At 34.9% G+C, this 25,749-nt stretch overlaps 1 pseudogene; it reads right to left on the bottom strand.

The window, feature by feature from the left end:
* Window positions 1–3,459: 3,459 nt before the first annotated feature.
* LOC148109598 (small ribosomal subunit protein eS6 pseudogene) lies at window positions 3,460–7,807 on the bottom strand (annotated as a pseudogene).
* Window positions 7,808–25,749: the final 17,942 nt, after the last annotated feature.

The raw sequence follows: 25,749 nt of genomic DNA, 5'->3' as shown, positions 1-25,749 counted from the left end.
AAGGAGGCTAAAAGATCAACTTTAGAATGCAGAAATCTGAGAAACACTACCTCAGCCAGGGGATGAATGAGCCCATCAATTGTGATGAGTCATGTTAGTAGCATGTAGCCTTGATATGACATGATAAAAATGCTATTTACCCTGTGGTTTTCCTTCCCCAAACCCGTATCCGCAGTGTAATTATGAGAAAAAAATTTAGAGAAGTCCCGAATGAAGGACAGTCTATGAAATACCTGACTGATACCCCTCCATGTGTCAATGTCATAAAAAAAAGAAAAGTTTGAGAAATTATCATAGCCAAGAGGAGCCTAAGTTAGACATGATGACTGAAAGTCATGCTGGATAAGGTCCTGGAACAGAAAAAGGATCCTGGATGAAAACTAACAAAATTCAATAAAATATAATCTTCATATTAATATGTCAATATTTTCCATTAACTATCACAAATATACCATACTAGTGCAAGATGTTAGCGGGAACTGGTTGTGAGGTTTGTGGGAACTCTCAATGTTCTCTGCAACTTTCTTATAAATCTTAAACTATTTAAAATACAAAGTTACTAAAAATATAACATGTGAAACTTACTTAGCATTTAATCTATGATAAAAAAGCAAATATTTAAAGTGATTTATTTAAAATGTATTGTTAGTTTCACTATGATAGATAACATTCAACACACCAATGCTCATGAACAAATCTCTGCCTCATTTTGTTGTAAAATTAGACCAAATAAAACACCATAATGTATATAATTAACAAGCTAATCTTAATTGTCCAAAGAGCATGCCCCAGAATACATGGTATTTTGTATTTAGAATGATAGGGGCATATCTGAAAAGCATTAAAAAAATCTTTGGGATTCCAAAATATACATACATTTATTATTTTTAAAGAATTATTTCTCATGTAAAGTTAAAGTGCAATTTAAAATATATTGGGTCAATCTCCAAAATCAGGGCCAAAATACAGAAAACAAAGAAAATATTTTAAGTGAGCATTGTGAAATACTGGCTTGTCTTAAACTATTTGGGACATTCCTGAAACTGCCTAAATTTCAATAACCAGGAGATTACATATCTACTTTTTAAGGTCTTTACAGTCTGACTAATGGCACAAATATGATGAGTGGACTCTTTGGAGAAATATATATTTATATATTCAAATTAATGAGATGAGGTTAAAAAAACCAAACTATGCTATTAAATTTCTTGGGCTCCACACAGATCTGGGGAGCAGTAGGAAGACATTAATTTTAAGTCTTCCTTCACATAACAACCCCCTGTTTTATATGCTGCTAACTTGGTCAAAATGGTAATTTGGATGAAGTCTATCCAAAAGTTCTCTCATTTGAACTGATTTAAAAATATATTTAAATGGGTCATTTTGCCCTTCAGATGAATTTTCAATGTTTCTTGCATTGCTAGCAGGTTTTTAAAATGTCCACTAAAATGGTCAGGTTAAGGTTGATTCCTGATAGTTAAAAAGCATTCTTAGAGTCAGTACATCTCTGATGAATCCTTAAAGTCCCTCGTTTTGGAAAATGCCAAATTGACAGGTCACTTCAAATGCTTTTAGGTAAGAATAAACAATTATGTACAGTTAAAAAATATATATGTTTATGATTAGGACCACATATGGGAGCTTCTGTTTGCTTTGCTTTGTTTTAATCTGAATTATTTTTGACAGAGTTGTTGGAAGTGTTTAACACATCATCAGATCTTTAACCCTTTGCTTATTATAGGTCTGCTACTCCTTTGTCCTTCATCCTAATTCCCTTTAACTCTAAACAAGTAAATATGTAAGTAAGTAAGTAAGGCCTGGCCTTTAAACCCAAAGACCCGGGGACACCTGGAGTTGGAAATTATTTCCTCAAAAAAGCATCAGTCCTATAAATAACTTGGGACACAGATATGAAAAGAATCAATTATTTAGTTTTAAATGGTCATTTTGCTCATTCAATAGTTTAACAATATTTGAGAAAATCGTACAGTTTTCTATATAGGAAATTTGAAGAAAGTCGGAGACTGCAGGCTTCATGATATAGTAAGCTCATATATATGCTTTGGGTTCCTTTAGGTGGTTTTTTTGTTTGTTGATTTTAGTTGCAAAATTTAAAAATCAGAATGTTTCACTTAGAAGTACAAATTTCCAGCTTCTTTGGAAGAATGAACATGCTGATCAATAGCACTTTCTCTGGAACAGAGTGTTGGATCTTCCTGGTTGTAGCCCCATTTTGTAGGGCCATGTAGGCCATTCAAAACCCAGCTCCTAGAAAGAATTCTGCAAAACTTCTGAATGATATCGATTCTCTATACATATTTAAAGAAAAGAAGTCTAAAGCTTTTATGTCCATAGCTTTATAGCATCATTATAAATCTACTGCTCATGTTAAAAGCCAAGTGCATTTACATACATGCATTCGTGTTATCTCTTGCTTACATTCTTTCATCCACATAGCTCTTGATTCAAAGTTTTTTTCAGCAAATAAAAGGTGTGACTAACAAAACTGTTCATCTGCACTTAATTTTTCTCCTGCTTCACAGAAAAAAATAATTTAACCTAATATTTAATGAATTGTCTTATATTGATCTGGTACTCTTCTGTTTGAACTACTGTTATATCATTGGTTTTATACCATAAGGAAAAGCTGGTTCTAAGATTCTGTACAGAATGGGAAGTTTCCTACTCATCGCCATGTAAGTGCTAACAGGAAGTAGTGAAGTATCAAAAATAGACATAAATATATGATTCTTTAGTTCACAGTTCTAAAATATGTATTTTTTAAAAATTTAGGTATCAACAAAGAGTTATTAGATAATGTCACAGCTATTAATCCACATTTAACTTTTTTACTTCTCTTTATTGCCTAGTTTCTCCCTGCATTTCATTTACACAATTTGAAATCTGAGTGTCAGTATTAGTTTTTCTATTTGTCTCATAAAAAAGACAGAGATGTTTCCCTATGTTGGCAAACCTGTCCTAATTTAACAAACTGTCAGTGAGAATTCGTTAAAAAAGAATTCTTATTTATCCCTCAAATGTTGGATTCATATTGAATAAACCCATTGACTCATGTTCCAATTGGAACTGGAATTACTATTTTTAATCTGATCAGAAATCCAATGTAGACATTTCTAAAGTAGACGTACCCAAATTTAGTGTAAAATCACTCCAAATCAACTCCTAGAATAGTCTATCTAGCTGCAATCATTTAGAATACATAATAAAACAATATTATAACTAATATGTATGTTCCAACTAACTTAAACTTTTAAAAATTTAATTGGACTGTGGAAAACAATATTTGAAGGAAAGCATACACAAACATCTATTTTAAGAACCAGATAAAACTGAGCTGCAAGTTTGGAAAATGAAATTATATAATTTACTCACTCTTTTCCTTTCCATGGTGACTTTCTCATCCAGTGGCACAAGCAAGTTTTATGTAGCCGATAGAATCTGAGTTTATTTAAAAAAAAAAAAAAAAGCTAAATAATAGTGTTTCCTTCACAAAGATAATTATTTTATTAATGAACGTATAATAAATAGGTTATTAATTTCAATGTTGCTTATTAATTTGTTTTCATGAGTAATTTAAGAAAAAAAAATTTTTTGATGTCTGATCTTATTTGTCACCCTTAGAAAATCTCATATTTGACTGGACTCAGACTTAGAGGTAAAAGCTCTCAGAGAAGACAGCCTCTGTCTCATGGCAATCTGTTCCTGGCATTTTTCTTTGGCATCCTTCATTTTCTTGGCCAAAAGTTTAGCATATTCCGCAGCCTCTTCTTTATTTTTCTTAGTGTGCTGTTTCTTCAAAACAATACCCAACATTTGTGTTGGAGGACACTTTGGTTCTAGATTTCTTACCTTCTTTGTTTAGGGGCTTTCTCACAACATACTGGCGGACATCATCTTCTTTAGATCTAGAGTTTGAAAAGTTTGCAGATTCTGCCAGCTCTTTTGGGCCCCAGGCGACAAGGCACAGTAGTATCAGCGAGTCAGGAATATCCTTCTCCCCTTTTTTTACAATGACCGTGTTAAGAACACTGAGATTGGCATCCACAATGCAACCCTGTACAGATTTGCCCTTTCTCTCTCCAGTCCTCCTTGGTCTACAGCAGGAATGTCACTTAGTCAGCAGCAGGTGGACACGGCCATGGGTCAAGACACTCTGCTTCACGGGGTAGCCTTGTTTGTCATTGCCACCACTGATTCAGACCACATAACCCCTCCATTCTTCACCCAAAGCATCAGCAGCAACTTCTGTGGCCATATGCTTCTCATAAATGGTACAAAGTTTGTGTTCATCGTACAGTTCAATGAGTTTCTGGAAGCCAGTAGCTGGGAAACAGATGTTCAGCTTCATCCTGAAGCAGCCTACCACCTCCAAGGCTCCACGAAAAAGGGCATTTTAAGAAAATTTTAACACTTTGTGGACACTGATGGCATGGATAAAATGTCTCAATTGTAATAAAGGTAACAATAGATCTGGCTTTTTAAATAGATTTTTTATTATTTATAAATCATCTCTCTAACCATTATCTTGTTTAATCCCCACAACAACTGGTCACATAAATATATTTCTCTACATATTGCAGAACTAGAAATATATTTAAGTGGTTATACAATGTGCCTAATGTTCTCATAAGAAATGAGTTAGGAAAAAAAAACTTTGTGTAATTTTTTAATGCATATTTTTTCATTTGAACTGTTATTTATATATCACCTACCATTTGCCAAACATATTCCTGAGTTCTGGAAGGTAGAAAAATTAATTAAGATACTGACCCTCTCTTGGCGAGCTCATTACTTCATAGGAGGTACTGATATTTTAACTGTAACACAAGTGGAAAAAGGATATATATTATAGTAAATTTATGCACAAGCAATGGTGTACTGGAAACCAGCTCTCTTGGGAGGTGGCTGGGGGATGGGGAGTGAAGGTAAGAGCCTTGATTTGCCCATTACTATAGTGTAAGTATTTTCACCATGGTTGATTTAAAGCTCACAGGAGTTTAAATATCAGCTTGAAAATTCCTGAATATTTAATAATCGGCTCTCACCAGTGATAATAGCTGGCTTCAATTCACCACTGGAAGTGTGGTGGAAACATATAAAGGAGGAATTGATTAATTCTGCCTGGAATGGGATGGGAAAGGATTCAGAGCACAGAGAATTTGAGCTAAGCCTTGAAAATGAGCAAGATTTCAGGACAGAGAATAAGGAAGAATGATCCATACAGAGGAAATGTTATATGCAAATTTAAGAATGCCGAGATAAAAACTGGAGTGGGGGTGGGGTGAGGTGGATTTGTCCAAAATGGCTGCATAGGAAAATCCTGAGCTTACTCTTCAAATGGACATACCAAATCCATGGCTACATATGGATCATTTCCCTCTGAAAAAGATGTGAGAACTAGATGAACTGTTTAATACAACAAAGGATAAAAGAACTACATCAAGATGGGTAAAAAGGGCAGATACATGGTTTCTCTGGATTGGCCTGGTGACACACAAAATGGAAGGATCTCACCAGTCAGGCACTTCTCTCAGAGTAGTAAGGGGTTGGTGTCCCACATCAGATACCCAGCCCTTGGGATATGTACTGGAAAGACAAAACCCCATAAAGTCTAGCTTGGAAAACCAACAAGACTGATATACAAGGGTCCCAAAGTGCAATAGGAAATTGAGATTATATGTGAGGGAGATTCACTTGCTAATCCAGAAACACTGGCTGGAGGGGTGGGGGAGAGCTGAGACCCTCCCTGGTGGTAGAGGCACTGGCAGATGCACTTGTTTCATTTTTCATGTAGCCCACTAGGACAGATGGGCAAGTTCAACTGTGACACCCTCCTACCACCTTTCTGGGATGAACAGGGACTACTGATTATAGCACTTGCTGACACTGGAGACCACCGGCAGTTGCACCCTCCCCATTCCTTGGTATAAGCAAGCATGAACAATCATGGGGTTCTCCTGCTCCCTAGTTAAGTTGGTGAACATGGGGGTTGCAACACTCCCTTGCCCCGTGGCTGGGACTGGTGAGCATTAGCAATTACAGCATCCTCCCTCTCCCAACCTAAAGCCAGAATACAATTGTAGCTAGGCAAATTTGCTGCATTGCTGAAGCATATGGCCATGTACATACAAGACATTTTCCTACTGCCTTTCTGAAGCTAACATGTGTACCAGACCTCTCCAGCTGCTTTGCTAAAGTCAAGAGGGCTGGAATTTCAGAGCTCCATGGGACTGTAACAATTGGAAAGATAGCTCTTGGCAGGCCACAACCACCAAGGCACTGCCCAAACATCAGACTGAAACATAATTCCAGTCTACTGGTGAAAAAGGCCTATTAGCATGCACCTTCAGCCTGAGGGACAGGCTGCAGGTTTCTCTTTTCCCTAGAGGCAAAAGGGCATACCCAATGACCATAAACAAGGAGACAATCCTTGTGCATCCACTTGGCGTTTTTATAACTACGAAATTTCCCAGAAAGAATGGTCCCCAAGGGGACAACTCTTTTGGTCTGAAAGCCAATAGGGATTACAACTGTGGCCCCACAGGATTGTATATATTGCATACTTTAAAAGCTGCTTCCAATCAGCCTGAAACTGGTACCAAATGAAATTCCTCCCCTTGGATCACTGACCAGTTTTGGCACACCCTCAACAACTGGTATAAGCTAAGTATAAATCAGGAGGCTTAGACAATCACAAAACTTCAAGAGACAAACAAGAACCAAGGTAATCTGAACATGAAGGATGATAACCTACACAAGGCCACTCCTTCAAGACTGAGTTAGCTGTTTACCTACTACATAAAAACAAACACGGAGAGTCAACAGATGAGAAAACAGAGAGATGTAGGTTCCAAATGAAAGAAGAAGACAAAAATTCAGAAAAAGGCCTTAATGGTATGGAGATAAGTAATCTACCTGATAAAGAATTCAAAATAAAGGCCACAAAGATACTCACTGAACTCAGGAGAAGAATAGATGAGCACAGTCAGAATTCAACAAAAAGATACAAAAGGTAAGATAATACCAAACAGAAGTCACGGAGCTAAACAACACAAAACCAGAACTGAAAAATACACTAGAGTGGTTCAACAGCAGACTGCATAAAGTAGAAATACAGATCAACAAACTGGAAGATAAAGCAGTGGAACTCAGAGCAGCAAAAAGGAAAAAAAAAATCATTTTAAAAAAGAAGGTAACTTTAAAGACCTATGGAATGCATCAAGCAGAATAACATTCACATTATACAGATCCCAGAAGAGAAGCGGTAAAGGGGCAGAAAACTTATTTGAAGAAATAATGGCTGAAACCTAAAGACAGAAACAGAGATCCAAATCCAGGAAGCCTAGAGAATTTGAAATACAATGAACACAGGGAGGGCCACGCCAAGACATATTATAATTAAAATGACAAAAGTTAAAATATCAGGGAAACCCCGTAAGACTAATAGAAGATTTCTTGGCAGGAAATTTGCAAGTCACAAGGGAGGGGTATGACATACTCACAGACCTGAAGGGAAAAAAGCTTAAAACCAAGAATACTCTACCTGGCAAGGTTATCAATCAAACCTGAAAGAGAGACACAGAGTTTTCCAGATAAGCAAAAGCTAAAAGAGTTCATTACTACTAAAACAGCCTTACAAGAAACATTAAAAGGACTTTTTTAAGATGAAAAGAAATAGCACTAATTAATAACGACAACAACAACAACAAAAATATAAAAGCAAAAATTTCACTGGAAAAGGTAACTATATAGTAAAGGTAGTGGGTTAATCACTTATAAAGCTACTAAAAAGGTTAAAAGATAAAAATAGTAAAGTTAACTAAAACTAAAGTTAACTAACTAACTAAAGTTAACTAAACTATAATAGTTGGTTAAGGGATATATAAAAGCAAAAAGTGACACCAAAAATATAAAACATGGGGCTAGTAAAAATGTAGAATTTTGGAATGTATTCAAGTTTAAATTACTGTCAACTTAGACTGTCATATACATAGGATGAAATATATGAACCTCAGGGTAACAAAAAAGCAAAAAATTATAGTAAATATAAAAGAAAATAAGAAAGGAACCTAAATATAACACTAAAAAAAGACATCAAAGCCATAAGGGAGAGAGAAAGAAAAGAAAGTAATAGAGAAGAACTACAAAATCAGCCAGGACACCATGAAAAAAATGGTAATTAGTACATACCTACTGATGATTACTTTAAATGTAAATGGACTAGATTCTCCAATCAAAGGATGTAGAGTGGCTGAATGGATTAAACAAATAAAATTGAACAACCTAAAAGAAATGGATAAATTCTGAGAAACATACAACCTGCCAAGACTGAATCATGAAGAAATAGAAAATCTGAATAAAACAATTACTAGTAAGGAGATTGATCAGTAATCAAAAACCTCCCAACAAAAGTCCAGGACCAGACAACTTCACTGGTGAATCCTACCAAATGATGGCATGCTTAATGAGAAAACCCTAAAGACTCCACCAAGAAACTGTTAGAACTAAATGAAGAATTCAATTAAGTTATAGGATACAGGGGCGCCTGGGTGGCACAGCGGTTAAGCGTCTGCCTTCCTCTCAGGGCGTGATCCCAGCGTTATGAGATCGAGCCCCACATCAGGCTCCTCCGCTATGAGCCTGCTTCTTCCTCTCCCGCTCCCCCTGCTTGTGTTCCCTCTCTCGCTGGCTGTCTCTATCTCTGTCAAATAAATAAATAAAATCTTTAAAAAAAAAAAAAAAAAGCTCTTTAAAAAAAAAAAAGTTATAGGATACAAAAACAGTAGAGAAAAATTTCTTACATTTCCATACACAAAAATAAACTATTAGAGGGACAAACCAAACAAACATTTCCATTTAAAATTTTATAAAAAAAAACAAAACAAACCCAGGAATAAATTCAGCTAAAGAGGTAAAGGACATGTACTCTGAAAAGTATAAGACATTGATGAAAGAAACTGAGGAAGACACAAATACATGGAAAGCTATTTTTTGCTCATTGATTGGGAGAATTAACATTATTAAAATGTCTACACTATCCAAAGTCATCTGCAGATTCAATGCAATCCCTATCAAAATTCCAATGAAATTTTCCACAAAACTAGAACAAATAATTATAAAATTTGTATAGAATGACAAAAGACCCTGAATAACTAAAACAATCTTGAGAAAGAGGAAAAAAAGCCAGGGGTATCACACTCCCTGATTTCAAACAATACTGCAATGCTATACTAATCAAAACCCTGGCCAAGGGTGGTTCAGTTGGTTAAGCATCCAACTCTTGATTTTGGCTCATGACCTGAGGGTGGTGAGATTGAGCCCCACATCAGGGCCCACACGAGTGTGGAGCCTGCTTAAGATTTTCTCTCTCACTCTCTCCTTCTGCCCCTCCCTCTAAAAAACAAAAACAAAAACAAATACATACACAAAACAACAACAGCAGCAACAAAACCCTATGGTATTGACATAAAAACAGACTCAAAGATCAATGGAACAGAATAAAGAGCCCAGATATAAACCTACACTTCTGTGGTCAATTAATTAAATCCAACAAAGGAGACAGTAATATAAACTGGAGAAAGGATAGTCTCTTCAATAAACGGTGTTGAGAAAACTGGACAGCTACATGCAAAAGAATGAATCTGGACCACTATTTTGCACCATATGTGAAAATCAAATCAAAATGGATCAAAACTTGAATGTAAGACTTGAAATCATAAAACTCATAGAAGAAAACATAAGTGGTAAGATCCTTAACATCAGTCTTAGAGGTTTTTTTTTTTTTTTTTTTTTTTTTTTGGCTCTGACTCCAAAAGCAAAGGAAATAAGAGAAGAAGAAAAAAAAAAACACAATAAAAAACAAAAACAAAAAAAAACCCAGATCAGACTACATCAAACTAAAAGTCATCTGCACAGCAAGGGAAATTATCAACAAAGCAAAAAGGCAATCTACTGAAGACAGAAGATATATGCAAATGATACACAGAATACTCAACACCAAAAAGCCAAATAATCCAATTTAAAAATGGGCAAAGGATCTGAATAGACATTTTTTTGAAGAAGACATACAGATGGCCAACAGACACACAAAAAATGTGAAATATCACTAATCATCGGGGAAATGCAAATCAAAACTACAATGAGATATCATTTCACACCACTCAGAATAGCTAGTAACAAAAAGACAAGAAATATCAAAGTTGGCAAGGATGTGGAGAAAAGAAAACCCTCATACACTGTTAGTGGGAATGTAAATGGCCCAGCCACAATGGAATACAGTATGGAGTTTCCTCAAAAAACTAAAAATAGAAATACCATAAGATCCAGTAACTCCAATTCTCAGTATTTACCTGAAGAAAATGAAAATAGTAATTTCTCACCCCTATGTTTACTGTAGCATTATTCACAATAGCTAATATATGGAAGCAACATAAGTGTCCATCTATAGATGAATGGACAAAGAAGGTACTACTTCTTTAATACTATTCAGCCATAAAAAAAGAACAAAATGAAGTCACCATTTGCAACAACATGGATAAAACTTGATGGTATTGTGCTAAGTGAAAAAAGTCAAAGAAAGAAAAATATTGCATAATTCTACTTACATATAGAATCTAAAAAACAAAACCATTCTTAAACTCATAGATAGAACAGACTGGTGGTGGCCAGAAGGGTGGAAATTAGTGGGGAGCAGTGAAAAGGTGAAAGAGATTAAGAAGTACAAACTTCCAGCTATACACTAATCATGGGGATATAATACACATCCTGGGTAATATAGTCAATAGAACTGTGTTAACTTTGTAAGGTGACAGATGATAACTAGACTTACTGTGGTGACCATGTCACAATGTATAAAATGTCAAATCATTATGTTGTACATCTGAAACTAACATAATATTGTATGTAAATTATACCACAATTAAAAGCAGCAGCAGCAGCAGGAGGAGGAGAGGGGAAGAGGAAGAATGCAGAGTATTCATGGTCTGCTTTGCCACGTGTGAGCAGACCTGTGGCTGGAGCTCTGGAAGCTGAGAGTTACACTGAGCCAGGTATTTAAGAACCTTGAAGGGCTGCAAAAGGAGTTTTGATTCTTTTACAAAGGAAATTAAAGTCTCTGGATGGGTTCGCAAAACCTATTTGAAGAATAACCAACAAAACAGTCCAAGTACACATGGATTCTGCCAAATGGCCAGACCTTCTATAAACATGGCAACTCAATTACTTTAACAGGAGTTTAATATTCTGATTACCGTTTATCTGACTTTCTCTTATCTTCTCCACTGTAACTGTTTCTGAAGGAACAAAAGGGATAAAATCCATGATGTGAGATATAGAAGGATAATGTAATCACAGCCCTAAAAAAGCACACTAAAGTGGAAAGTTATGCAACAAATGCAAAACTTTACCAATTTGGAAGATTTTTTAAAAAATATAACATTTCTTGTAACAAAAAATTTCTTTAGACAGAATCACCTAAGAAATATCTTAGTGGTTTTTCTGTTGGAGCAGTTATCTATGTAGATGACATTTACTATTTCAAATGGTATCATATTTATAAATAATACAGAGCTGTTAAATTAAAATTCACAGTCTGCTTTGCTCAATATCCTCTCTTTATGCTACATTGAAAACAAAAAGAAAAACGAAAACAAGGATGTGGGGCAAAGATTGCCCATATCTGAATCTGATATGTAGGTCTTTCCTGAGGCAAAACTGTAAAGAGGGAGAGGAAATATTCAGATCTGGAATCAAAGTGAATTTTTAGCTGGTTTCATGGTTAGACATTTATTAAAAGTTTCAAACTTAGTGATTTCATGTAATATATTTCTTCCATCTGGAAAAAGAACCACCTTATAACCCATTAGAACAAAACCATCTGCATTCTAATAACAATTTTATTGGTCAATTTTTTTTCCTTATTAATCTGTTGATGGAAAATAAAAACAGATTGACCTAAGGCTTATAAATAAAACTTCAATGTGGGAAACAATTTTATCCTTGACAAAGTTTAAATTTGTATTAAAGAGTTTATAATGCAGGGTTAGGCACTCAGAATTTTTACCCCTGAGCAAATAATCCTCTCTCTGAGTGTTTTGTGGATTATCACTAACAATATTATGCTTGGTTTCCTTTAAGCGAGATTCTATGAAGTTGATGTTTTTTAAATGGAAATAAGCTCCACAAGAAGAGGTATACAGGTGTCCCTTGCTATCCAAAAATAGAGCATTCCCTTTCATAAGCTCAAATGGCATAAAGCATGGAAACAATAACTATTTCATAAAAGTGAGAATCTTTTTGGATTTCTTTTGGTTAGTGTAAGCAGGTACTATTACAGATTATTTGTAAAAGCGAAGTGTCATAAAGCAAACTTTTGGATAGCAAGGGAAACCTGTAATTTGTCAAGGATTATTTTCCTTTCAATAATGTGATCTTTCCTTTATACCTTTAAATTTCAATAAACACAAATGCATCAAAGCTTACTGAAACTCACAAAATGAATGACTGGAAAGTTCTACAAGCCGGTCAGATAACTTCTCAGAACAATGTATCTTAGACAGTATTTTTAGTCATAACATTTCCTTAGAAAATTATTATTCAATATTGCCAAAATCTGAAACGAACTTTTCTTAATGATTTCAATCCTTTAAAATGTTTTATGGCCTAATATACGGTCTGTTCTTGATAATGTTCCATGTGCCCTTGAGAAGAATGTGTATCCTGCTCTGGGTGGAAGGTTCTATAGAAATGTTAGGTCTACTTGGTTTACAGTGTTGCTTACATTTTCCATTTCATATTAATACTCTCCCTGGTTTTTCTATTCATTAATAAAAGTGGGGAACTGAAGTCACCAACTATTTTTGTCAAACTGTCTACTTCTTCCAACACTGACAGCTTTTATTTCATGTATCTTAGTGCTCTTTTGTTAGGTACATACAAATGTTTTATGTCATTACTTTGATCACTGACAATTCCCTTATTTGTCTCTAATAACAAATTAATCCACTGTATCTGATATTAATATAGCCACTTCAATTGTCTTTGGGTTGTCTGCATGGTCTATGTTTTTTATTATTTTCAATCTCTTTGTGTCTTTGAATCTAATGTGTGTTTCTTGATGACAGAAAATAGTTGATATTTTTTGTTATTGTTTTAATATCCATTCGACCAAGCTCTGTTTTTTGATTGGAGTGTTTAGTCCACTTACATTACTATAATTACTAACAAATTAGGATTTATGCCTGCCATTTTGCTATTTGTTTTCTATATCTCTTATATTCTATTGTTCTATTTCTTCCTTACTGGCATATTTATGTTAGAGCAATACTGTCTGGTATATAATTTTAATAGCCTTGTCATTTCTGTTCTATTTTTTAAGTTATTTTTTAATAGTAGTCCTGGAGATTACAATTAACCTCTTAAGACAAACTAATTCAGATTAATACCAATAGTATAGCAAATCTTTGCTTCAATAATATTTCGCTCCCTTACACCACCTTTTTGCTATTATTGTTACATAAATCATTTATATGATATATATTCATCAACAGTTTTATAATTATTGTTTTATGAAATGGTCTTTAAATCAGATAGGAGAAGAAATGTGTTACAAACAGTATATATTTATGCTGTCTTTTATGTTTTCTTATGCAGTTACCTTTACTGGTATTATTTCTTCATGCAGATTTTGGTTAATATTTAATGTCTTTTATTTCAATCTGATGGATGGATAGTCGTTAGTATTTCTTGTAGACCAGTACACTAATGATGAATGCTGTCAGATTGTGTTTATCTGAGACTATCTCAGTTTATCCTTTTTTTTCTGAATGATAGCTTTGAGGTATGTAGGATTCTTGGTTGACGATCTTCATCTTTCAGCCCTTTGATTATGGCATTCCACTGCTTTTTGGCTTCCACGATTTCTGATGAAAAGTACTGTTAAGCGTACTGAGGATTCTTTGTGTATGAGTCTCTTTTCTTTTGTTGCTTCAGATCCTCTTTGTCTTTTGTCAGCTTGACTATAATAATGCATAGATGGAGATCTCTTTGAATTTGTCTTTCTTAATGTTTGCTGAGCTTCTTGGATATGCATTTTTGGGAAGTTTTGGGCTATTTTGCTTTATGTATTCATCCTGACTTCTCCTTTCTCTTTCCTTCCGGGTCCCCCATTATGTGTGTATCGGTACACTTGTTTGTATTCCACAGATCTCTAAGTTCCATTCATTTTAATTTTTTGTTGTTCTTCAGACTGGATCATCTTAATGGATTTATCTTCAAGATTGCTGATTCTTTCTTTTGCCAGTTCAAATATGCTTTTAAGTCCCACTAGTGAAATTTTCATTTCTGTTATTGCATTGTTTGACTCCAGAATTTATATATAGTATATTGATGGTCCTAATTTAATGAACCATTGTTTTTGAAATTTCTTTTTAGTTCTTTAGACATGATTAGCTTAGGTTCTTTGAACCTATTTGTAATGGCCAAAGTCTTTCTTTAGTAAATCCAATGTCTGCATTTCTTTAGAGACAGTTTTTATGGACTGCTTTTTCTTGTATAGGACCCACATTTTATTTCTTTTGTGTATCAAATTTGTTGTTATTATTGAAAATTAGACATCTTTAATATTATGTGGTTACCCTGGAAATGAGATCGCTCCCTATGGTTTGGTTGTCATTTGTTTCTTCTTGTTGTTTTGCTTTGTTTACTGTTTTCCTGAATGAATCTCAATGGCTGTGTTCCTTGTTATGTGCAACCACTGAGTTCTCTCATCAGTTGTCTCAGTGGTCATTTAATGATTGGCAGAGATGTCATTAAATACCTTGAACCAATAAATCTCTCAGCTCTTGCCAAGGTGCTGTGCATGTTGCAATAGGTTTTCAATACTCCAGCAGGAAGTTTATAGTCTCGTCTTAGCCTTCACTTCCTACTGTGAAGAGCCTCAAGGTCACTGAAAGGTGAGAAATTAGGGTCTTTGCATGTCTTTCATTGACATGCACACAGCCTTGTACATGTGTCTGCTCTTCTAAATACCCAGGGATATGATGGAGATTTTCATCCTCCATGTGTACATATCATCTACCATTTTTTTTCTCTTGCATACTTTGGTCAATCTCTTCTTAGTGGCAGTCATGTTACCACCTCAGGAAGCTGTGATGTTAAACAGTCACCACTGATATTTTTAAGCAAACTTGGCAGGGGGGGCGGTGCCTGGGTGGCTCAGATGGTTAAGCAGCTGCCTTCGGCTCAGGTCATGAACCCCAGGGACCTGGAATGGAGCCCCACATCAGGCTTCCCTGATCAACAGGGAGTCTGCTTCTCCCTTTGCCACCCCCCTCCCCACTCATGCTCTCTCCCCTTCTCTCTCAAATAAATAAATAAAATCATAAAGACAAACAAACAAACAAAAAAACACTTAGGGATTTGGAGGTTTACACAGAGTGAGCTCTGAGAAGAAATAAACACAAACCCTGGGAATGAAACTTTACAGGGAGCTTCTGTTCAGGGATAATAGCTACAATCTTGTAGCAATGGAATTTTGGGGACTCCAAACTTATTGTGTTCACTTCAGTAGCTGCTAGGTGGCTGGTTTCCATAGCTACCATAGGTGCAAGGCTGTGGAGCTAGATCTCAACCTGAGGTAGGAAACGATTTTTAAAAGTGCTGTTACTGTTCAGAAATCCAATAAAGATATCAATGATATTTATTTTAGTTATGAAAAGACTTGTTAGTACTGAGAATAACAGATAATATGATTTTTCATGTCACTAAATTCTTGAGGGAAATATTGACAGATATCCATACTGGAATGACAATGAACAGCATAGAGCTTGTCAAAATGTTGCCACTTTTCGATATTTTTATTTTTGCCTTGAACAGTGAACTTTAAGTTCGAATGATACCAAATAAAGTAGAAATACTATTCTGAAATGGGGCTGCTGCTGTAGCTTTAGATGAGAGAGTACGTGGCTACTGTAGGCCTGTGTGTATATTCTTTAGATTAGATTAAACAGAAATAACATTAAAAACAAACTTACAATGCGGGTTTTGATTACGTTTTTCAAACTAGCTTACCTATTCTTATATTTCCAAATTAGTGGCCACTTTCATGATTTGAGTCCTACCAATATCTGTGTCACTGTCCTTGAACCGCTTATGATGCACTTAACACAAAAATCCTTTAATACATAGACTAGGAGACAGGGTAGTATGGTAAGAAATCTTGACTTATTCATCAAGAGTTCCTGACTTTTGTTACATTCATGCTATATTTATGTATATATGATAACAACCTGTGTGGCCAAGAAGTATACCATATCTCATGTAGCATATAAATAGTATAACTTTAACCAAAGCATCTAGATGTTTCTCCAGTAACCTGTAAATCTATTTAGTATGCTTTATTTTAATTATCAATCTGGAATTGATTTCTCTCAAAAGTGACTTTGGCATTTATTGGGTAAAGGTGATATTTTCTTTAATATTGCCCTATTTTATCAAATGAACATAACACTTTTGCAATCCCCAACATATGTATATATTCTGCTTTTAGTATCTCCTAATGATATTGAGGTTGAAAATGTAACTTGGAAGTCTGACGTTATTTCTAGGATGTTCACCTTAAATAAGAATATTCTTTGCATATGTCTTCTTCATATGCTATGTATTTACTTCTTTTTTTATACTCTATTTCACTTAAAAGTTTTATTTAAACACACACACAGACACATATACACACACAAAGCAAACAAACAAAACACATTCTCTTTCTTAGGTCTCCTCAGCTTCGTTTTTGGTTTTGCATTTGGTTTTCTGTTGTTTAATTTTAGAAGTAGATTGAACAAGCTTTCTACAAAACTGACATACACGGATTCTCTCCTTAACCTTTCAGACCTGTAAAATGAGGAAATGTGAGGACAGACTAGGACTGGACACTATAAAATTATATGCATCTCTAATATGCTTTGCTAAGATTATGAATTGAGAATAATAGTAATAACTCTTCTATAAACTTAAAATGCTGCCAGATATAATTCTATGTGCTTTACATAATATATTAATCCAGAAAATAACCCTATATATTTTTCAGTCTTCACAACAACCCAGTGAGGTACGTAAAGTTATTATACTCATTTTACAAATTAGGAAGCAAGGAGCATGCTGGAGTTAAGTGTTTTGCCTAAGGTTCTCTGGAGTAGATGCTCAGACCTACTGTGAGAGCACAGAAACTGTAACAATAGAAACTGGGCAATGAGACCAAAATAGAGTTCATTGTCCTTTCTTGGCTTGCATTATCATGTTTCCTCCTTGCTGCTTTGGGTCCTCAGGAAAATTCTACTTTCTATTCAGGTATAAAGTGAGGCTCATCGCCATGCTTGGCTATAGAGCCAGGCTCTTGGTCCCCTTGCCCTCTGTCTTAGGTGATGTTTTGAAGCAAGTATATTAAGTGGGAAAATCTAGCTGACTGTGCTTTCCCATCAATTTGAAACATTTTCAGTTTGCCAATTCTACATTCATTTAGGTATTACTTGAGGCACATGTAAACTTTCAGTATCATAATATATTCCATGGATTTTGATAAGACTTGGAGTTAACTGGGGGGTGGGAAGGTGTTCTCTCCTATTTTTCTTATACTAGCTCTATACACTGCCCCATTTCTTCCTCTAGATGTAGTACTTAACTGCCTGTTTTAGGCAAATATCTATATATGGCTTCTATTGGCTGAGAAAAGGAGAAGTGTGAAAATGCCTCAGGCAAATATTAGAATTAATTTGATAGGACAGGATGAGCCAATTATCAGGGCATGAGGACACTCCGCCTCCCCCCTCCAGTGGGGAAAACCAAGGTAACAAGTTGCAAGGTGACTGGTCCTCAGGAACTCACTGCCTATCAAAGTAAATAATGGAAAAACGAACCATTTGATGTCTTTATTGTTTAGTTATTACATAAAATGAAATCTGTAAATGGCTTTAACATTTTTCCCTAGTTTACATATGCACCTTTTGAAGTAGGATGGTTTCCTAGCTACATATAAAAACAGTAATCAGACAGAATTAAACCATGATATTCCTTTTTATTAGAAGACCCCGAACACATTTCAGTACACACACACACACACACACACACACACACACACACACACACTATCTATGTGTGTGCATCTTTTGTTGTTATTGTTAGGACTCCTTGGTCACTCCAAAACCTTTTATTCTTCCTGATCTTGCATCTTAATTTGAGACATGAGATGGAGGTTTGGTGACTGTATTTTGAATGCTGTTAACTCTCTAGTAACAATTGTACATATTTAGCCATTAATTAATTAGAAACACACATTGAATATACATTTTATGTCAGGCACAGTACTGAGACTTTGTGATAATAAAAGTTAGTTAACGTCCCATCTTCATGGATCTTACAGGAGAAAAAACAAAGCAAATCTTAATCAGAAAATTGCAAATTAATGTAAAATTTTTACTGTGATTAAATAATGCTAAGACAGAAATACAGCACTATGAGAATCGTCAGTATATAAGATTTACTCTAACCAGAAGGCATTTGTACAATCTGAAGGAGGACAGAGGTAGGAGGGTAGAGGAAAACAGTATGAACAATCAAGGAGCTCAATTGAGAAGATGAAAAATAAGCAGAGATTTGAATAAGAGTGGAGAAAAGCTGTGTGGTTAGCTATGGGTAAAGTATTTCAGATGGAAGAAAGAGGAAAATCTACCTTTGAAGCATCTTACATGCTTGGCACATTTGGGGAACAGGAGGAATCCAGTGGGGGATGAAAGAAGATAGTGTTGTGGTAAAGATACTCTCCTTGAGCAAACTCCAACCATGCTCCTCTGAGCCATCTTCCCTAATGGGCCTCAACTTCAGCCCATTAAGACTTGAACAAACATAGAGTCTCCAACAGTTCAAAGACACATCTCTAGGATAATTCCAGCCTAATTTAAAATTCCTCCCTAAGAAAATTCAGGGCTCCCAAAATAATTTACTGTTTTGTCCTAGCCAAGACCGGATGTTAGGTGGCAGGACAGGAACCTACCTCTTGTAAGTGCCAGTGAGCAAACCTAGATGGGTTTCACATGTACCCTCCTTCCCATTTTTTTGTAACTTTTGTGCCCCAACTCTTAATTACTCCTCTTTATGCCCCCATTTTCCCTTTAAAATGCCAGTCACCTCTGCACAGATTAGAATGGGGCTTAGAGTTCTTTGCCTATTTTTAATAGTTAACTAAATAAATTGTGCTTTTGCCAGTTTATCTTTGATAGAAGCAGGACACAAAATAAGAGATAGCAGACAGGGTCCTGGTTACACTGAAGCTTGTAATTGATGATAAAAACACTGAATTTTACTTAGAGTGAGGTAAGAATCCATTAGAGGTATTGAGCTAAGAAGAGGAAATGATGTCATGTTTTCAAAGAAACTCTCTAACTGCTACATGGAGAAACACCTGCAGATGGGCAAGGGGAAAGTTGGGAAGACCAGTTAGGAAGGCGGGTCAGTAGTCCCAGCAAGAGATGATGGTGGATTGGTCTAAGTTAGTAGTAGTGAAGAAAATGTGAAATAATATATTCAGATAGCTCTAGCTGGATTTGCTAATGCATTGTGGAGTTAGATTTTAATATGTAAGGATTATTTATATGCATAAGGAAAAGTAAATTATGATTTTACACTCTGCTCAGATATCTGTGTCAAATTTATAAATGATGATGATGTCTTTCCAAAATAATTATTCTGTGGAAGAAAAGACATTATTAGGTAATTAGAAAAATCAGATATATGATATATATTTCCCACTTGATTTTTTCCACATCATTCAAAAGTGCTAAGTAATGAAGATAGACAAATTCAGGAGACTAATTAGCAGATGATAATGAAAGGACAATATTGTTGAGGGCTCTTATATAGGATGTCCTATTCTGTTCCCAAAGAAACTTGTGTTTTTTCCAGACATTAAAAAAAGTAATATGATTTGAAGAGACATGCATGTTTTCACAAAATATCTTTATCTGGAAAACAAACTCAAGTCAGTTTTATTATCAACTGGAAATTAGGTTTCTAGTTATGTAGTCAGAGCTGTGGAAAGTACAACAAAAAACTAAAGTGTCCGGGATCTTCTTAAAAGATCATTCATGGCAAAAAAAAAAAAAAAAAAAAAAAAAAAAATGCTTTAATTATCTGTAGTGTATAATAAACATCATCCTAAATTTTATTAAGTAGCATGCATTTATGATGATTTCCCAGGCACTACGAATAATTATGCATTTTCTTTCATCCATCCACCCATCCAATATTATCTAATGACCATGGAAATTTGCTTAATGTATTTCTCAACTTTGCAGTGGAAAAGTCATACATCCGAAACTTAGGTAGGGAATGGTTTGAAATGACATGTTCTATTTATATTTAAATAATTGAAAAACTATTATTTTTATAATGCAAAATAAAAAAAGAAGAATTGTCAAAAATGTGTTTCAAATGCTTAATTGAAAGTCTGTGAATGCATACTAACGAAGAAGAAGTTTCTTTAGGAAAGTTAAGTGTGGGAGTGTGTGATTTTCATTCTTATTCAAAAAGCAGAGACTTCTAAGGATCCATTTACTTGACAACAGATGGGCCTGAGTTGAAATACTGTTTTTATCATTTGTAAGTTCTGTCACATTAGGCATATTATGTGACTTTTCTGGACCTCAGTTTTCTCAACTCTGAAATGGAATCAATAATATTAATGGCATGAGATTCTTACAAGAATTTAATGTGATAATTGATGGCTTTCCAAATTTCATCGGAAACTTATAACTCAGTAAATATAAATATGCAGACATTGTTTTTTTTGGTGTTAAGGCAGTTTTCTGTCTAGTACTTTTAACAAAAAATAAATAACAAATTAGTTTTTCTAATAGATGCATTACTGCAGCTATGGCCTAATTGTTTTTTAGTTTAAAAGCAGCCTTCCTTTCACATATCTTGGTAGACATGAAACTCAGTAAAATGATATCAAGCAAAAGACAAAAAATATAAGACAATACATTCATTTACCAAAAGTTTATTCTTCTATTGGGTTTCCGGTACTGGATTTGTTGCTAGACAGACAATGATATATAGATGTAAAACAAACTTTCTCCATGACTGTCAAGGACATTGGAAGGACGCATTTGGCAGCACAGTATTATTTATTTTTATGACTTGTTTTCTTCTATATGTTTCTTCAAAGTGCTATCGAGGCCAGTGGAGAAGCTCCCTACAGAATCTTGCCTGGAATTCTCACATGTGCCCAACAGAAGAGTCAGAGTATGACTGGCTGTTACATAAAATGCAGATGTCACGATTCAGTGTTGGCCAAAAGAAGCAACAACACTTAAAGGATTTCAATAGCAACCTATTATCCCAGAGAGCTTTATCATGTTTTCCAGATCACACTCCCAATCTCCTACTGCTAGGGGAAGCTTGTCACCTTTTTTGGAGTAGAGATATATGAAGTGGAGCTTCTTCTCACATGCCCATTTGCCATCTGTAGCTCTTTTTTGATGAGGTGTCTGTTAAGGTCTCTGCTCCATTTTTAAATCAGATTTTGGGTTTTTGTTTTGTTTTTTTATTGATTTTTAAGAGTACCTCATATATTTTGGATAATGGTCTTTTATCAGATGTGTCTTTTGCAAGCATTTTTTTCCCTGTCTGTGGCTTGTCTTATTCTCTTGACATTGTCTTTCACATACTTTTTAATTTTAATAATTGCTTATCAATTGTTTCTCTCATAGATCATGCCTTTGGTATGACTTGAAAAAGTCATACCCAAAATCATCTAGGTTTTCTCCTATGTGCTTTATAATTTTGAGTTTTACATTTAGGTCTATGATCAATTTTGAGTTAATTTTAGTGAAGGATATAAGGTCAGTGTCTAGATGATGACGACGATGATGATGATGGCGTGTGGACATCCAGCTGTTCCAGCACCATTTTTGAAGATATTATCTTTGCTCTGTCACATTGCTTTTGCTCTTTTGTCAAAGATTAGCCGACTGTATTTATGGGGGTCTATTTCTTGGCTCTCTATTCTTTCCTATCCATCTCTGTGTATTCTTTCACCAATACCACCATATTTGATTACTGTAGCTTTATACTAAGTATTGATTTCAGATTATGTTAATCCTTTAAATTTGTTCTTCTTCAATATTGTGTTGGCAATTCCGTGTATTTCTTCTCTCCATAGAAGCTTAGAATCAGTTGGTTAATAACCACAAAATAACTGCTGGGATTTTTATTTTAATTAGTATTGTACTGAATCTATTGATGAAGTTGGGAAGAATTGTTGTTTTCCTATACTTGAACATGGAATCTCTATCCATTTATTTAGTTCTGTGATTTTGTTCATCAGTTTTGTACTTACACATATTTTGCTGGACTTATACCTAAGTATCTCATTTTGGGGATTTTAATGTAAATGGGATTTAATGTAAAAGTGTTTTTAATTTCAAATCCGTTTGTTTATTGCTGGTATATGGGAAAGTGATTGGCTTTTGTGTGTTAACTAGGACACAGCAAGGCTGCTCTATCACTAATTAGTTCCAGGAGTTTTTGGTTGTTTCTTTTCTATTTGCTACATAGATGATCAATCATCTATGAAAAAAGACAGTTTTATGTGTTCTTTCCTTATTTATATACTATATTTCTTTTCATGTCTTAGTGCATTAGCTTGAATTTCCAGTACTGTATTGAAAAGGAATGGTAAGACAAGATGACAACAGCTTTCTCATTAAGACAATGTGTTGAATGACATCTATATTCATCTTGAGTCTCTGCTGTCGTTAATGACCCATACTTTAGTAAATATTGGCATGGTGAGAAAACACAAAATTTGCAGCTGGATAGTGCTACAGCCTGGATACTTTTGTCCCCCATCCCAAACTCATATGATGACTTCTAACACCCAAGGTGAAGGTATTGGGAGGTGGGGATCTCTGAGAGGTGATGGGATTAGAGGCCTTTTAAAAAGAGGTCCCAGAGAGTTTCCTTGTCTCCTCTACTATGTAAGGACAGAGTAAAAAGCATGTCTTTACCAGACACTGAATCTGTTGGCACCTGTACTCTTTGATCTTAGACTTGGAGGTCTCCAGAACTGTGAGAAATAAATTTCTGTTGTTTGTAAACTACATAACCTGTGCTACTCTATTGTAGCAGCCCAAACTTACTAAGACAGATCTTGATTCAAGTTTAGATTCCACTGCTATTATTCTGAGACCTTGGGTAAGTTACTTAATTTTTCTATATCCTAGTGTTTTTTTCAAAATGCTGAACTAATATAACCACTTGAGAGTTATATGCATAATATATGCATTCAATAAAAAATAGCTAATGAATTATTATTTAAATCTTGGAAGTTGGAAGTCTCTCTTGAGTTACCGTGATTTTCTTTTTCTTTATAGTCTCTAAAAAGTATGGAGAGGAAGGAGTTAGAACAACCTAATATCTAAATCTGCTAACAGGCTGTTAAGACCTTTTACTGAATAGACTACAAGCAAGTTGAGGGCAACAGCTATATTTGATTTACCTTGGTTTACGGAGCACCTAACACTGTCTGGATACCGTAAGTTCTCAAAGATGTTTATCAGATCAAGTAGGAATGAGCTTGCCTGAGTTTCATTACTTGGTCCCAGGACCCATTTCCAAAATTTTATAAAGAGCTGTGATTTTGAATCCTTACTTTCTCATATTAAGATGAAAATAAACCTGATATTTATCAGTCAGAGAGATCTTAAAAATGTAAATCTAATATCGCTCTGCAATAGCTTTAAAATATTTCAATAACACCCTTTGACAGCATTTCATTTTAACTTACAAAAAAGAAGAATCCTGTGGAGGCTTGCAAGGTTCTACATCAGGAGTCAGCAAATGTTTTTTGTAAAAGGCCATCTACTAAACATGTTAGGCTTTGTGGGCCAGACAGTCTCTGCTTCAACTATGCAAGTCTCTTGTAGCATGAAAGCAACCGTATGGATACTATGTAAATAAATGAGCATGTCTGGTTCCAATAACATTTTATTTTTGAGCAATACAATTTGAATTTGTTAATGTTTTTCATGTGTCACAAAATATTATCTTTCTTCTGAGTGTGTTTTCAATTATTTTAAAATGTATAAACTGTGAAGAAAAGCTGTACAGAAAAACCTTTCCTAATCTCTCAAATGAAATTAGGTCTTCTTGTTATATCCTTCTTTGGCACTCTGTACTTTTTCCTTCATAGCACTTGTATCAGTGTATGGTTTTGGTTTGCTGATGTAATAATTTTTTTAAAAAAATGTATTTCTTCCTCCATTAACCTGAAAGTTCCCTAAGGGCAGGGTCTGGCTATTTAACTGAATATGACACAGTGTCTTCAATTTCCAGTTTAGCACTCAAGCACACTCGACAGTGAATGCAAATTTACTGAGGTATTTAATAGTTGTTTGTCAATGAAATGCTTGCCAAAAAATGGCTTATGGGTAAATACCTTAACTAGAAAAAATAGAAATGGAAAGAACATCAATTTCTAAAATAAAAAAAGTTAAGAGATGTTGAAACTGTGATTATCTGACATATTCAGACTTAATTGTCTTTACATTGACTAGTCACCAAACTAAAAGATCCACCATCTTTCCTCATTCGGTTCTGTGCCATATTGGCATGGCATTGAGTCATCATACTACATTTATTACATTTTTTTTCTGTGATACTCATAACTCCACATAACCCCCACCATTATGATGTCTATTTTATTTATGCAAGGATCAGAGGGGTTCAGTGCTTTGTCCAACATCAAACAGCTAGTTATGTGGCAGAGCTGAGGTTCAGCACCAACTGGGATTTTATTACCCAAATTGGTAATAATTTGACTACAAAATTAGAGATGATAATCACCTCATACCCTGTTTCTGTCCCTCTTCATCAGCTTATGCTCTTCCTCAATTCTGTCAGCAACAAACTTAACAAGGAATTTGGGACTTTCTGGTTCAGAATGATTAGCATAGACAAAAGAACTGAAAGAAGGCATGGGAAAGGTTACTGAATCTACTCCAAACGGTCCCTGTGGTAAGCCATGGGAGGAACACACGTGAACGCAAGGCTTTTCCATTTAAGTTACAAATCTTTTAGTCATAGAAAATCCCATAATTTCCAGCTTTCAACTGAGATATATGCATATTTGTACTACATTTTTTTTTAAAGTGTAGAAAACCAAGTCATTGTTTCTAAGCAAAGGCAGTAGTTAACATTTCAGACAGCAGGTTTCAATTTGCTTATCTGTGGAATTTTTAGATGCATCCCACTTGTAATCTGCAGCCAGATAGCAAAATTTATTAAGATAGCAAACCATATGAGACAAAAAAATAACTTAAGGATTTTAAGACTGCAATCTTATTGTAAAGAAGACCCAAAGAGCTATCAGGTTGAAAGTTATAAGCACTGATAAAACTACTTGATTGAATGTTCTTATCCTTATAGATCTTTCACAAACTTGAGATGATATTTGTCATGAAGGATATTTTTGTTTGTGGTTGAAGATAAGGCAATTCAGGACTTCGTACATAATGTGCATGTAAATAACTACATGTATGTTTGCATGTGTGTCCCACCTTGACTTAATGTGATCCTTTCATACTGAGTTTTAGGTGTGTTAAAGGAACCTCTGGTAGACTGTTCTTTGCTTGAGATGCAGATGTCAGATGTGTGTGAAGAACGTAGTGGGTGAGATAG

Source organism: Ursus americanus, chromosome 8 (assembly GCF_024610735.1).
Source record: "Ursus americanus isolate L20-20 chromosome 8, mUrsAme1.1.p, whole genome shotgun sequence".
In the NCBI taxonomy this organism is placed as follows: domain Eukaryota; kingdom Metazoa; phylum Chordata; class Mammalia; order Carnivora; family Ursidae; genus Ursus; species Ursus americanus.
Note: the sequence above shows the minus strand (reverse complement) of the source record. Positions and strands in the feature narration are given on the sequence as shown.